Source organism: Cynocephalus volans, chromosome 1 (genome assembly GCF_027409185.1).
Source record: "Cynocephalus volans isolate mCynVol1 chromosome 1, mCynVol1.pri, whole genome shotgun sequence".
Lineage (NCBI taxonomy): Eukaryota > Metazoa > Chordata > Mammalia > Dermoptera > Cynocephalidae > Cynocephalus > Cynocephalus volans.
The window spans coordinates 151483422-151496829 of record NC_084460.1 but is presented as its reverse complement, the minus strand read 5'-3'; positions in this window follow the sequence as shown (position 1 = coordinate 151496829).

Below are 13408 nucleotides of genomic sequence, written 5' to 3'. Positions count from 1 at the left end.
ACTTCACATACACAAAAAGGTGGTTTTTCAGTGTATTTATAAAGAGACTTTGCTAAGGAAGTTAAATAATAATATGTTTATTGGGTATTATGTATTTAAAGTTAAGCTAAATGATATTTACAGAGAACATAATATGAAAATCGCCCTTTATAATTTTACTATTGTTATCTAGCCACTGAAGTATGTTGGTAAAGTATATCAACCAAGTAATAGATGATGAAGGAGTATAATAAAACCTGCCTAGCAAACAATGCAAACATTTCTAGTAATTTACCATGATATCTAAAATTATAAAATTACAATCTTAGACAGGATTTCTTTAGTAATGGATTAAAAAATTTAAATACCTGTTCTGTGAAATGCAGACCAGAATGTCACAGTTAAAATGGGGTACAGCCAGGTGATAGATGTTTCCATTATAGTCTTCTCACTTTATACTATAAACTATTCATTTACCAATTTTATCACCAGCTTTTTGTAAGCAGTTCTAAAGTTTGCATAATATTAAATTGTACAGAGCTGTTAAAATTTAATCATCTGTTTATTATTGGGTATTTGAGTTGCTTTCTAGTTTTCATCGTTATAAATAAAAATGTTATTAACATTTTTGTCCGAAGTATTCTTTTCATAACGCATTTTTATAATGTATCTGTAGGATTGTTTTGAATGTCCCCCGTTATGATAGATTCTTAGAAGTGGAATTAATAAGTTTAATTGTTACTAACTTTTTAACATCTTGAAAACATTACCAATTTGCTTTTGCAAATAATTTGCCCTATTATGATTTTGATTTAAAATACAGGAATAAGTTGAGCAAAAAAACGATTACTATCAGGAGACACGGGAGTTTCCTGGAACTCACAGAAAAGAAGGAAGTCAGGCCATAGGGAGACAATGAACTGGAAATGGGAAGCCGTCTGGCATACCTGTCTCACTCTCCTATCTGCTTTTTTCTGTGTCTCTCACTTTTCTCATTTTCTACAGAAAAGCCTACACTGATTCTCCATCTGGCTACCTCACAGATCTCCAGATCATGTCATACTTACAAGAAGGCAAAGAGACTATGTTGTAGCTTCTCAGTCTGCATTTATGAGAGAACCATTCTTACTGGCCATGGCTATCGATGTGTTCCAGCAGAACAAACATGGTTCCTGGTGGCCCATGTGTGAACAGATGGGTTGGCCCTCCTTGGATGTGTTCAGGCACTTGGAGACAACGAGGAATAGACCATTATCTGGAAGACACCCTTAAAATATGACCGATGCTGTTATACCATCTTACACTAGCATGAGTAGTGTAAAATCGACAATTTTCTTACATTCTCAATATCGATAATAAAGTCTAAGTATTTATGCTTTATTAACTGATAGAACAATGGCATTTTATTGCTTTAATCTGTATTTTTGATTCCTAATATGCTATCTTTTCATATTTATATTAGTTATTTGTATTTATCATTTTGTTAATTAACTGCCAATTTTATATTTATATGGATACAATGGATATGTGTGTGTTTTTGAAATATACTAAGAATGTCAGTAATTTCTTGTTCATCTTTTAAATTTATGCTGGAACTTGACATACATAATATTTCATGTAAGAGGTAAATGTTGATCTTTTGTGCATTTCTTAATGATTTTAAATTTTAAAATTCTCCCTTATCCAAAGATTTATTTATTTTTACTTTTGTTTTGCTATTGTGGAGAAAAATTCCTCTTGACATTTTAAGTTGCTGTATTCGTTATGTTTCTAGAGCTCATCTTTGATTGCCTGGACAAAAATAAAAATTGTAGTTCAATTTGAAAACTATCAGATAAATAAGAATAAAAATCTACTTCAAGTTAAGACAATAAAAAAGCAAAACAGAAGAGAAGTCTTGGGCAGGCATATTTATTAGCCTGATTTATTCACTGTACCTGTTCTTCAATTAAGCCAAATAGAATTAAAAAAAAAAAAATACACTGAGTTTTGAAAGAATGATTACATTTCGAAAAGAACATACAAGCCCAGAAAAAAATGCTATTGAGAAATAATAAGCAAATCTATTTATCTCTAGGTAAAGGAGTTTAAAGCTTTTTTTTTTTTTAATATATATATATTTATATTTTCTAAGTTTTTTCATTTTTGTATGAGTTAAGAAGCAGTATAGTATGTTCGGTATATAGAAAGATTTTGGATCCAAACTGTCTAAGATTAAACCTGAGCTTTAGACCTTAATAGCTATTAACAATGAGCAAGTAATTTCACCTTTCAGTGTTTCAGATTACCTTGCCTATAAAATACAGATAACATTAATACTCAACTGACTTAGAACAATGCCTGACATGCAATAAACATTCAGTGAATGCTAGCAGTTACTAATATGCAAAGCCTTACAATAATAATTGTTTATGCTTATTTAGTCTTTGTGCTTTATATGTATTATCTCATTTGATCTTCACATTAACCTGGTGAGGTAGGCACCATTTTACAGACTGGGAAACTGAGGCACAGTTAGGTTAAATTCTAACCAAAAGTTACTTAGTAAGTGGTGAAACTGGTATAGGAAGCCAAGCCATTTAAAGCCACAGCAAGCTACATGATATTGTTTTCTACCATATAAGGAAAAGCTATATTGATATTAAGATGTATTTAACTCTAGTTTTATATCTCTGTCTATGTATCTCTACATGTAGACTCTTTGTTTGCCACATAGCTTCAGAGAGATAACATGAAAAGCAAGCTAATTCTCTAAAAGATGAGGTGTTGCAGCATCTGCATCTCTACATAAGCCTGTGTTAGTACCCAACTATATTACGTGATTGATATAGGTGTTATTTCCTGTGGGGCAATGGACTGGCACTGATGAATAATTTAACCTTATTCAATAATGCGCTCAATTGATGTTAATAATTCCTTTTTCCACCAACTTGCAACGCAAATCACTTTGAACTGATCACAAGTTGTGGATAATACATTCACGTAAAAGAAAAAGATGAAGAAGGAATTAAGATGAAAATTCCCAATGGAAAAGAAAATGAGTATGAATCTAAATTAATTTATACAGTTAGCTTAAGTGGCAATAAAATGTAGTATTCCCACAACTCATAACTTTTGAAAAGATGAATTTTACTCAAATCAGTTTTTTAAGGATGAGATTATACAGCCATATGGCTTAAAAGGGGACTCTATCGCATTGGAAGCAGACATTATTTAAAGCACATATCAGTCATGCATGTCATGTTTGGCTCTTTATTGATCATGAAAACAGCAATGAATGCATGCATTATGCAGTTATTCTTTGTTAAATTCTTTCATATCCGGAAATCAACATTCTTTATCACCCAGGGAAGAGATAATGTCAATAGCTTGCAACCTTGCAGAAGATGAATGCTCTCTTACTGCTATTTAAAAGGTAAGCTTATAACTTATGGAAAATAAATGTCAAGGTGAGACATTGACTTAGGAATGATGCTTGCCCACAAGGGCCATATTCCTGTTGTGCTATAGCTCATGGGTAGATTTATCATTTGTCTCACCCACTTAAATAGATCCAGTCTTGTCCAAACAATATACTGCTGTACTAGAGTTAATTTAGTTCGAAAACCTCCTTTCTCTGCATTTTATTACATAGCGTTAATAGATGGTGCATAGAGGTACATGTTAGAGTGTATAAATCTTTCACAAGGGATATGCTTACTCTTGCACTTGAATAAGAAGTAAGATTTTCATTCCTTAAACTCATGATGTAAAGAAAGGAAAAATGATTAGCTCCTTAGTAGTCTTACTGGGTGACACAAGGATATCATATGGTAACAAGAAATGAATGCAGAACACAAGCAAATTAATTGGTATTATGCCTAGTGAGGCTGCCTCCTGTTTTCATTTATGCATCTCTAAAGATGAAAGAAGCAGAATGTTCTTTTAGTTACTGCAATGAGATTATTCAATTACAATCATCTGGCTGTGGCTTAGTTCATGACACGAGATAATCTAATGTAGGGACTGTAAAAGAAAGACAAGGTAAACAGGGGTGCAAAGTGGAGGGAAAAAAAGGTGTTTTATTTCCTCTCATGGAGATCAAAGGATACATCTGATTATTTGGGATTGCCCCAGTGTTTTGTTTGGTTTCTGAGGGGGCCTGGACTATGTTAACTAAAATGTTCAGCCACCTCTAAGTATTGTTGAGGTCAAAGGGACCCTTAGTCATTTCTGTGTAATTCACAATGTTTGGTAAAAAAAACTTATAAAAGTGAAGGTAAGCAAGACTTAGACCAGATTGCAATGAAGAATTAGAAGCGTTTCAGAAGACAGATTCATATCACATTCTGCTTTAAGACTACCTATACTAAAATAAATTGTCTATGTCATTTCTGCTTATCCTTGTTTTGTTTCTTTGTTTTTGCTACCATGTTTAAAAGTATAACTTATGCTGCTTTCTTGTTTCCTACTTATCATGCTGGAATGTCATAGGCTGATGAAATGGTTATAAATTTCTGTTTCTTTTGTTGAGAAACAGATCTAATAACTTAACTTTCATAAATCTATATTATCCTGAATCACTAAGGAAAAGAGACATGGCCAAATCTTACTTATCTTATAGTTCAAACAGGAAAAAAAAAAAAAAGTGAATGGTTTGATGAATGTGGGAGAAATAAGCAGCAACTTATTTTGTAACTAAACATATTGAGAAATCCCAGTGACTGGGAGACATTATTTAAGAATAGTGCTATGGACTGTTCCTGGCACGTATGCATGCAGTACTCTTTAGTGACCAATTATTATAAAAGAAAATTATTTATTTTATAATAAGATATTCCTTTCTAATTCAAATTCAGATTCTGTTAGTATTTATTGAATATCCACTTTGTGGCCCATTTCTGCAAAGGACCATTTGAAATACATTGTTATTCCATCATATGTTATATAAATTAATGTAATTTTAGTGTTCTCCAAGTGATGGGCTAATCTCTGTCCTATGTTTTCACAACATTTTTGGACATTTACATTTCTTTGATTGAAAAACAACATACTCCTTCTATATTTCTTCTAGTGGTACTATCACAGAAATATCCAAATATTTTGATTTATATTTTACTTGAAAATCTTAATCTCTCTACATACATTTTTTAGCAAGTACTAGAATTCTTTCACTGCATTAATTGAACAAGTCTGTGGAGGTAAACTCAAGCTTAATTCATTGTTTAAGTGTCATGCTGAGCAAGTGGAATGTTAATCTATGCAGGAGAAAATGGAGAGAACAGATTAAGACAATTTATAGGATAATACTTCCTCATGCCCCAAACAAAAGAAATGAAATATATATGTATATGTTTATTTGTATGTATGGATAGAAGTATATGTATATATGGGCATATGTGTGTATATATGTGTGTATATATCATGTATAATATTATGTATAATATATGTGATTAATTACTGTATGGATCTTAGGTCTCTGAATAAAACAAATATAATTACATTGCTTTTGACGGGAGCCTAGAAGTTTAATTAAGAAAAATTGAAGGACTCAATAAAGGGTAAATAAAATTAGAATTTCTTTCACTGAGACACCTGCCTTGCTCTAGATTGATTCTGCAAATGAAAACAACTCTGTTGTACATTGGAGAAAGGAACTGCTTCTGGGGCTGAAACTGTTCTTCCCACGGTTCTCAGAGAACGAGTAAGATGTAAACAAAATGCTTTGACAGGATTTTTTAAAACTAGGTTAGCTAAATTCTGAATTTTAAAGTATGGTAAATAATCAATCTGAGTAAGACAATTAACTGACCTAAAAGTGTTTGTAGACAATAAAGTTAAACACATAAAATAAATGAAACAATTGGCATTAATATACTTACAATATTACAGATAGTGAACATTAAAAAGTGAGATTTTATGGAGTTGGGTAATAAAATATAAAATTGAATCTGACCAAAATCATGTAATTGCTTCATTCTATGATGTAAGATCATTTAAAAATACATTATATGTTATATTGAATATAACTATTTTTATAATGAAAAATTGAATCAGTGATTCAGAAGTTGTAAATGAATGATTAAAATATTGTTAATATTTACAAAATATAAAAAACACACGATGATTGATTTTTAAAATGCATTCCCCCTTAATAAGCACATGTATTGACTAGTTAATGCACAGTGAAATAAACATGTACCTTACACGTCTGTCTTTAACTTTATACACTTTCAAAGGATTAAATAGATTGAAGAAGGTGAGGGGGAAAGAGAAGGGGAAGGAGAGGAAGAGGAGGCTGGGGGAAAGGAAGAGGGGGGCCCAGAAAGGACTGATCATACACCAAAGGTCTAAAAGTCCCATTGAGAATCTTGAGTCACAGTAGGTAGGAACAGTCACAGGGGACATGTACAGGAGGGAATGCTGATCATGCTTCACGTGTGACATGTTGAAAAATACATACCATAAATAGTTTATTGTAATAGAGATAGAAAGCACAAAGTAAAATATTACAAAGAATTTTGTTTTTGTCTTCTTAAATTATTTTTCATAATATCTACTCTATTTGTACTTGATAGCCATAATCTGGAGAGAAAAATTATGGGGATAAGAGGATGAAAATAGGAAGAATTGAACACGTTCCTAGAATTAGTCAATTACGCAAGTTTGTAAAGCTAACTACAGAATTCTAGTTTAAAAATGACTATTAATGAGAACAAAAGTTCTTTAGAGTTCATGGGGATTTTGTAATATTTTAATTGCTTCTTTTATATTTAAGAACAAAGTACAAATCATAATGGCATTGAGAAATGATGACCAAATGGAGATTAAAATATAAGCACTCAGAAAATCCATTTCATTTTTATTCATACATGAACTTCGGGCACATACTTCTGTTTAATGAATTTTGATGTATTAGGGAGAAAAACATCATCTGTTCAAACATAGTTGGTAGTTTAAGGTTTCAATTTTCTATCAAACATCTTGCAAGCCAAGTGATTTCATCAACATATTCAAATCAATGCCCAGCACCCATTAAAGGTCACTTGTAATACTTTGAAACATAAGACTGAGAAGGCAAGATTTTAACCTAAAAACATTATAATGGAGTTTTTTTCCCAATAAAGTAGTTTTTAATAGTTCATATTTACAACAATTTGTCAAATTCTCCTAATAATTTCAAAGTCATTTATACAAGTTCCACTGTGAGCATTTAGTTTTTGGTGAATGTGTTTTTAAAATCAGTAGGAAAATAACTGTTATTTAATAAATGGTTCTGTGAAACCTGGTTTACTTTTGAAAAACATATTGTAATAAGAGCTTCACTTCTGACGGTATACCAAATAAGTACACATGGATTAAAGTGTGTGTTATAAAAAAATGAAATCACACAAGCAGAATTTATAAGTGATTTTCTGATCTCATGTTGGAAACTGACTTTTAAAGAAAAAATATAGATTCCTTTAGGAAAAGACATACAGATTTGGTTATAAATACACATAAAAAGGTCTTTATATCAAACACACTAATTTTAGCACCAATTTTAACCACAAACACACGAATTTTAACACTTCCAGCTCTGAAAAAAAGGCAATCATATAACCTAAAAAAAATTTCTGCCACAAATAGAAATGCTGAACAAAATAAATTTTTTAAATGTACAACAGAGCTTACAAAAAAAAAAGAAAGAAAGAAAGAAAGAAAAGAAAAGAAATTGAGTGTAAGGGAAATCTTCAGATACTAGAAACAAAGAGGTGTAAATATGTTGGTGAGTTTATACCAGACCTGGGTTACTGGTGTCGTAGAGCAAATATCTAGTTTGTTAATAGGGCCTTCAGTTCTAGTGGCCAAACATTTAATGCATAAGGGACAAATTAAAGGCATTAATCCATATGAGGCAGAAAACTGGCTTTTAGACAGCTTTATTACTCTGTAATCTTCTAAGGCATGCACTCTCACTGGTAAGGGGCTTTAGAAACAAGTATCTACCCACTGGTGAAAAGATGGCAAAAAAGCCTCTGACTGGGCAGTTGGTTGAAAACAAAAGCAAAGACAAAAGCTGTCACTAGAAAAATTTTTAAGAATAGTTTTTGGATTACTCTATGAAATAATTAATATATAAATTCACACACACACACACACACAAAAAAAAAACGGGGGGGGGAGAAGATATAACAACCACAATTATTTGAAGTTGATACGACAAGCAAACAGAAAAGACATTGTTGGGGGGGAGAGGGGGAGGGAGGAGGGAGGGAGGTTTTGGTGATGGGGAGCAATAATCAGCCACAATGTATATCGACAAAATAAAAAATAAATAAATAAATAAATAAAAAATTAAATAAAAATAAAATAAAATAAAATAAATAAAAAAATAAAATAAAAAGAAATGATCATAAAACCTATTCCTGTGAGAGTCATAGTCATGTGACAAATGTGACAACTAGAGGGACCCACCTTCAATCCTGGCCACAGGGAATTCACACAACTGCACAAGCACCATCACCATTACAAATTTTTAATTTGTAATTAAAAATTACAAGTCACACGAGAAGAAATCCACCAGGAGAAAGATTCTGCAAAATCAACAAATGAAAGAATGAGCAGACCAAGAACTTGAGCTAATGTAAATAGTATTTGAAATAAACTATAAAGTAAATAAGGACTAAAAAGAAAACTTGAAACTGTAAGAAAAGAACAAGGAACTGGAGTTAAGAACAGGTGCATTTAAAAAAGAACCAAACTGAAATAATGAAAATAAAATAACTAAAATAAAAAACACTGTACATAGCTTAAACAGATACAACTGAAGAGAGAATTAAAGATATATTATCTATACCTGTGGGAATCATTCACAACGGAGTACAGAGAAACAAAGAAAAGTTAAATGAGCTAGAAAATTTAAGAAACATAGAATATAGAATGAAAAGTTCCTTTTTTATATATTTCTAAGAGGAATTCTAGAAAAAGAACATAAGATCAGAGAGGGGCAATATTTAAAGAGATGATGACAAGGAATTTCCAGAATTGCTGACAAATATAAATGTTCATATTCAGGAAGAACAGTAGATGTCAAGCAGGTCAATACATTAGTATATAAATCCAGAGAACTTTGTAGTAAAATTGTGTAGCAGCTAAAAAGTAATGATTCTAAAAGCAAATGAAATGTGGAAACAGGGAAAGAAAATGCAAATGAAACACTTAAACAGAAAGAATGCTTCTGAATAGTCACAACAAAAAAAATCTTCAAAGTTCTGAGAAAAAATAAGTTAGTTTCTGTGGTTATATCAATATAAAGAAAAGTAGTCATCAAGTTAAGAAGTGTTACCAGAATAAAGATGGATATTTTATAGTACTGTAAAAGACCAATTTTGATTTCTGGTTCAAGGGCAAAACGGAGTAGACACAGTTCTCCCTATTCCTTCCACAAAACCCCTGGACATTAAATATAAAACAAACAAAAAAATAAAACAATGAAAAGAAAAAAAGGCAGACTGGCTAAAACCTCAAGATCTGGGGAACTATAGGACAGTGCATTCCCTACTTTTTGGTTTGTTTGTTGTTGTTATTGTTTTTACCACATATATCTGAGGCTTGGTGCTAGAGAAGCTGGCATCTCAGAAATATCGATGGGTGCAGACACAGCAAACCTCAAGAAAATGTCACTTACCTTACAAGAAGAACCAGGAAAAGAGCAAACTATCAAGACAGAAAACTTGTGGACAATAACCACTGTTCCTACCCCAGGGGTGCTGTCAGAGGAGTCCTAATAGAAGCCAGGACTTTCACCCTTGCACTGTACTGTTGTGATGAGCCCTCCCATCACCATGGCAATAAAGGCCACCTGGGAAGCAAAAATGAGGCACCCCTCCCACTCCCAGCCAGAGTGTGTCAGAGATGCCCAGTGGGAGCTTGAACTCATTCCAACCAGCAGCAATGGGGATAGGGTGCCTGAAATGAGGTTTCAGAAATGGCACTCCCATGTTTATTGCAGCTCTATTTACATTAGCTAGGCAATGGAACCAACTTAAATGTCCATCCATGGATGACTGGATAAGGAAATTGTGGTATATATACAAAATAGAATACTATTCAGCCATAAAAAAGAATGAAATTCTACCATTTGCAGCAATGTGGATGAGCCTGGAGAAAATTATCCTAAGTGAAACGACCCAGGTACAGAAAGAGAAATACCGCATGTTCTCACTCATAACCAGGAGCTGAATCCATAAATAAACAAATGAACAATAAAGAGAGACAGCGAGAAAGAAAGAAACAACAATCACAGTAATACCTTGAACTTTTAGAAAACTAAAGGGGGAAAAACGGAGGGGAAGGAGCTAATGAGGAATTGGTCAATAGACACAATGATTGCATATTGTAATGATGAATAAGCTAACTAAACTGATCTAACCACACATTTTACACAATTATTGGAAATCAACATTGCACCCCACATGTATGTAAAATTTAAAAAAAAAATTGGAAAGAAAAGAAACAAACAAACCAGAAATGGCTAAATGGGGAACCTGGATATATCAGCCCATTTCTGTTGCTTCAGAAATGGCCAAATGGGGAACTTGAATATCAGTCTATTTCCATTGCTTATAACAGAATACCTGAAACTGGATAATTTATAAGAAAATTAAATTTATTTCTTATAGTTTTGGAGGCTGGGAAGTCCAAAGTCCAGGGAACACATCTGGTGAGGCCCTTGTTCCTGGTGGGTGGTGACTCTCTATAGTGATGCAGGGAATCGCATAGGAATGGCTTGAGCATGAGAGAGCTAGCCTTCTCACTTGCTCTCCTTGTAAAACCATCAGAACCACACTCATTACTCCACAAATGGATCAATCCATTCACAAGGGCACACTCTAATCACCCCTTCAAGGACCCAATTTTTATTACCATAATAGGATTTCCCACTCTCTTAACACTGTCAGAGTGGGGATTAAGTCTCTAATGAGTGATCCTTTGGGGGACACATTCAACCCATATCACTGGATCTCTAGCCACACTTGATAGCAACAAGGTGGTGGTCCCCATTCCCTATCAGTACGGCCTCATCAGCAGAGGAAGCCTACTAAAACAAAAAGCTTAAATAAGATTCAGAATCTCATAGCTTAAATTCTCAAAATATCCAGGATACAATAAAAACAAACAAACAAAAAACATATCAGAATCAGGAATATTTCAGCCTGAAAGAGAAAAGTGAGTGAAGACCAAGAGTTGCCAACACAGAGATGTCAGAGATGCTGGCACTATTTGACAATGGTTTTATAGCAACTATAATAAAAAGTACTTTAAGGAAATATGAACATACTATGAACAAATGAAAAACAGAAAGTCTCAGCAAACAAAGAGAGGATATAAGAAGAACCAAATGAAAATTTTAGGAATGCAAAAAGATATAAGAACTGGAATACAAAATATCAATAAACATGTTTAGCAGTGGAACAGAGGAAAGAATTGTGAACTTAAAAATAGAACAGTAAAAGGGCCGAGCCCGTGGCGCACTTGGTAGAGCGCTGCGCTGGCAGCGCAGCGACGCTCCCGCCGCGGGTTCGGATCCTATATAGGACTGACCAGTGCACTCACTGGCTGAGTGCCGGTCACGAAAAAACGACAAAAAAAAAAAAAAAAAAAAGGAACAGTAAAAATTGCCCAGTATGAACAACAGAGAGAAAAAAGACTAATAAATAAATAAATATACTCAGTAACTTGTGGGACTATAAAAAAGATCTAACTGTGTCATTGGGCTCCAGGAGAAGAGAAAGATGGAACTTAAAATGTATTTCAAGAATAATGTCTGAAAATTTTCTGAATTCAGCAACATACAGATTCAAGAAACTGAACAAATTCAAGCATGGTAAGCCCAAAGAAATCTATGCCAAGACATACCATATTCACATTTCTGAAAATTAAAGAAAAAATAAAAATCAACAGCAGAAAGAGAGAAACAACATTTTACCTTTAAAGAAAAAACGATTCAAATGGCAGCAAAGTTCTCATCAGAACCACAGGGTCTAGGAATAAGTGGCCCAACAGTTTTCAAGTGCTGCAAGCAACCCCAGAATCCCATATCAAGTGCAGATATCCTCTAGAGATAAAGAAGAAATCAAGTCATTCTTAGATGAAGACAAAATAATGGAATTTGCTGCCAGCAGAATGACCCTACAGGAATGGCCAAACGAAGTCCCTCAACAAAAAGGAATTGATAAAAGAAGCAACGCTGGAACATGAAGAAGGAAAAAAAAAATGGAAAAAGTAAAATTATTGTAAGAAACCCAGACCTAGGAGATTGCATAACTGCTTAGGCTATAGGAGGAACTGAAAAGGAGTATAGATTCAATACATCTTTCTTAGGATTCCTCACTCAGCACCTGTAAGGTCATGATCACCAAGAGGCCATTGGATGCCTACTCAGAATTACCGCACCTTCAAGAGAAAAGGAGCTTCAAATGGGTTTGAATTCAGGTGGATCAAGGTGAAGGTAAATGCAGAGAGATCTGAGTCTCCAGGCTCCCTCATCTATTCCTTTCCTCCTTTCTCCAGATTTTGTCCACATCAGCTGCCTTTCTGGTTGCAGGAATGTTTCTCTGGTATTATTTAAACAAAAAAGGAGATGGTTTCATGCAGATACAGAGAGGAGTAAAGCCAGGGATATCCGAAGGTCAATAATTACTTGGTGTTTTATAATTTAGAGCAGCCTTCTCCAAGTACTACTTCCAGGGTGACATTTTCCTGCAAATTCATCCCTTGAATGCTTTAAGATAGAGGAACTAAATTAAATGGACTAATTTCTATTACAAATTTTTTATACTGTCTTGGTTACTTTTGCATGCCTAAAATTATTTTATTGTTAGTTTACACATTTTTTTCAAACAAAAACCAGAATTAAATGCAAATATTTGCAAAAGAACAAAAGTAGGTCAATTCATCGGGAAATCATAGTAATCATAAATGTGTACATATTTATTTGCAGTTTCAAAATTTATGTTAAAAAAGATAGGAATAAAGAAAAAATAGAAAAATCCACGATTATATTTGGATAATTGAACACCCCTCCTCAGTAATTGATAGAACAAGCAGACAAAAAAAAAAAAAAAAAAAAAAATCAGTGAGCCTATAGAAGATTTTAGCTACATTATGAGCCAACTTTTCTTAATTGACATTTATAAAATTCAATACTCCAAACAGCAGAATGTAGCCTTCTTAAGTACATATAGAAATTTTTACCAAAATAGAACATATGCTGGGTCAGGAAATGTCATAATAAAAGGTAAATTATTAAAGTGCTAAAAAATTCTCTCTGATAAAAATGGAATTATATTAGAAATCAATGAAAAGAAGAAATTTTAAAAACACCCAAGTATTTGGAAATTAAGCAACACAGTTCTAAGGCAATCACAGCAGAATCTAAAAAATATTTCATACTGAATAATCATGT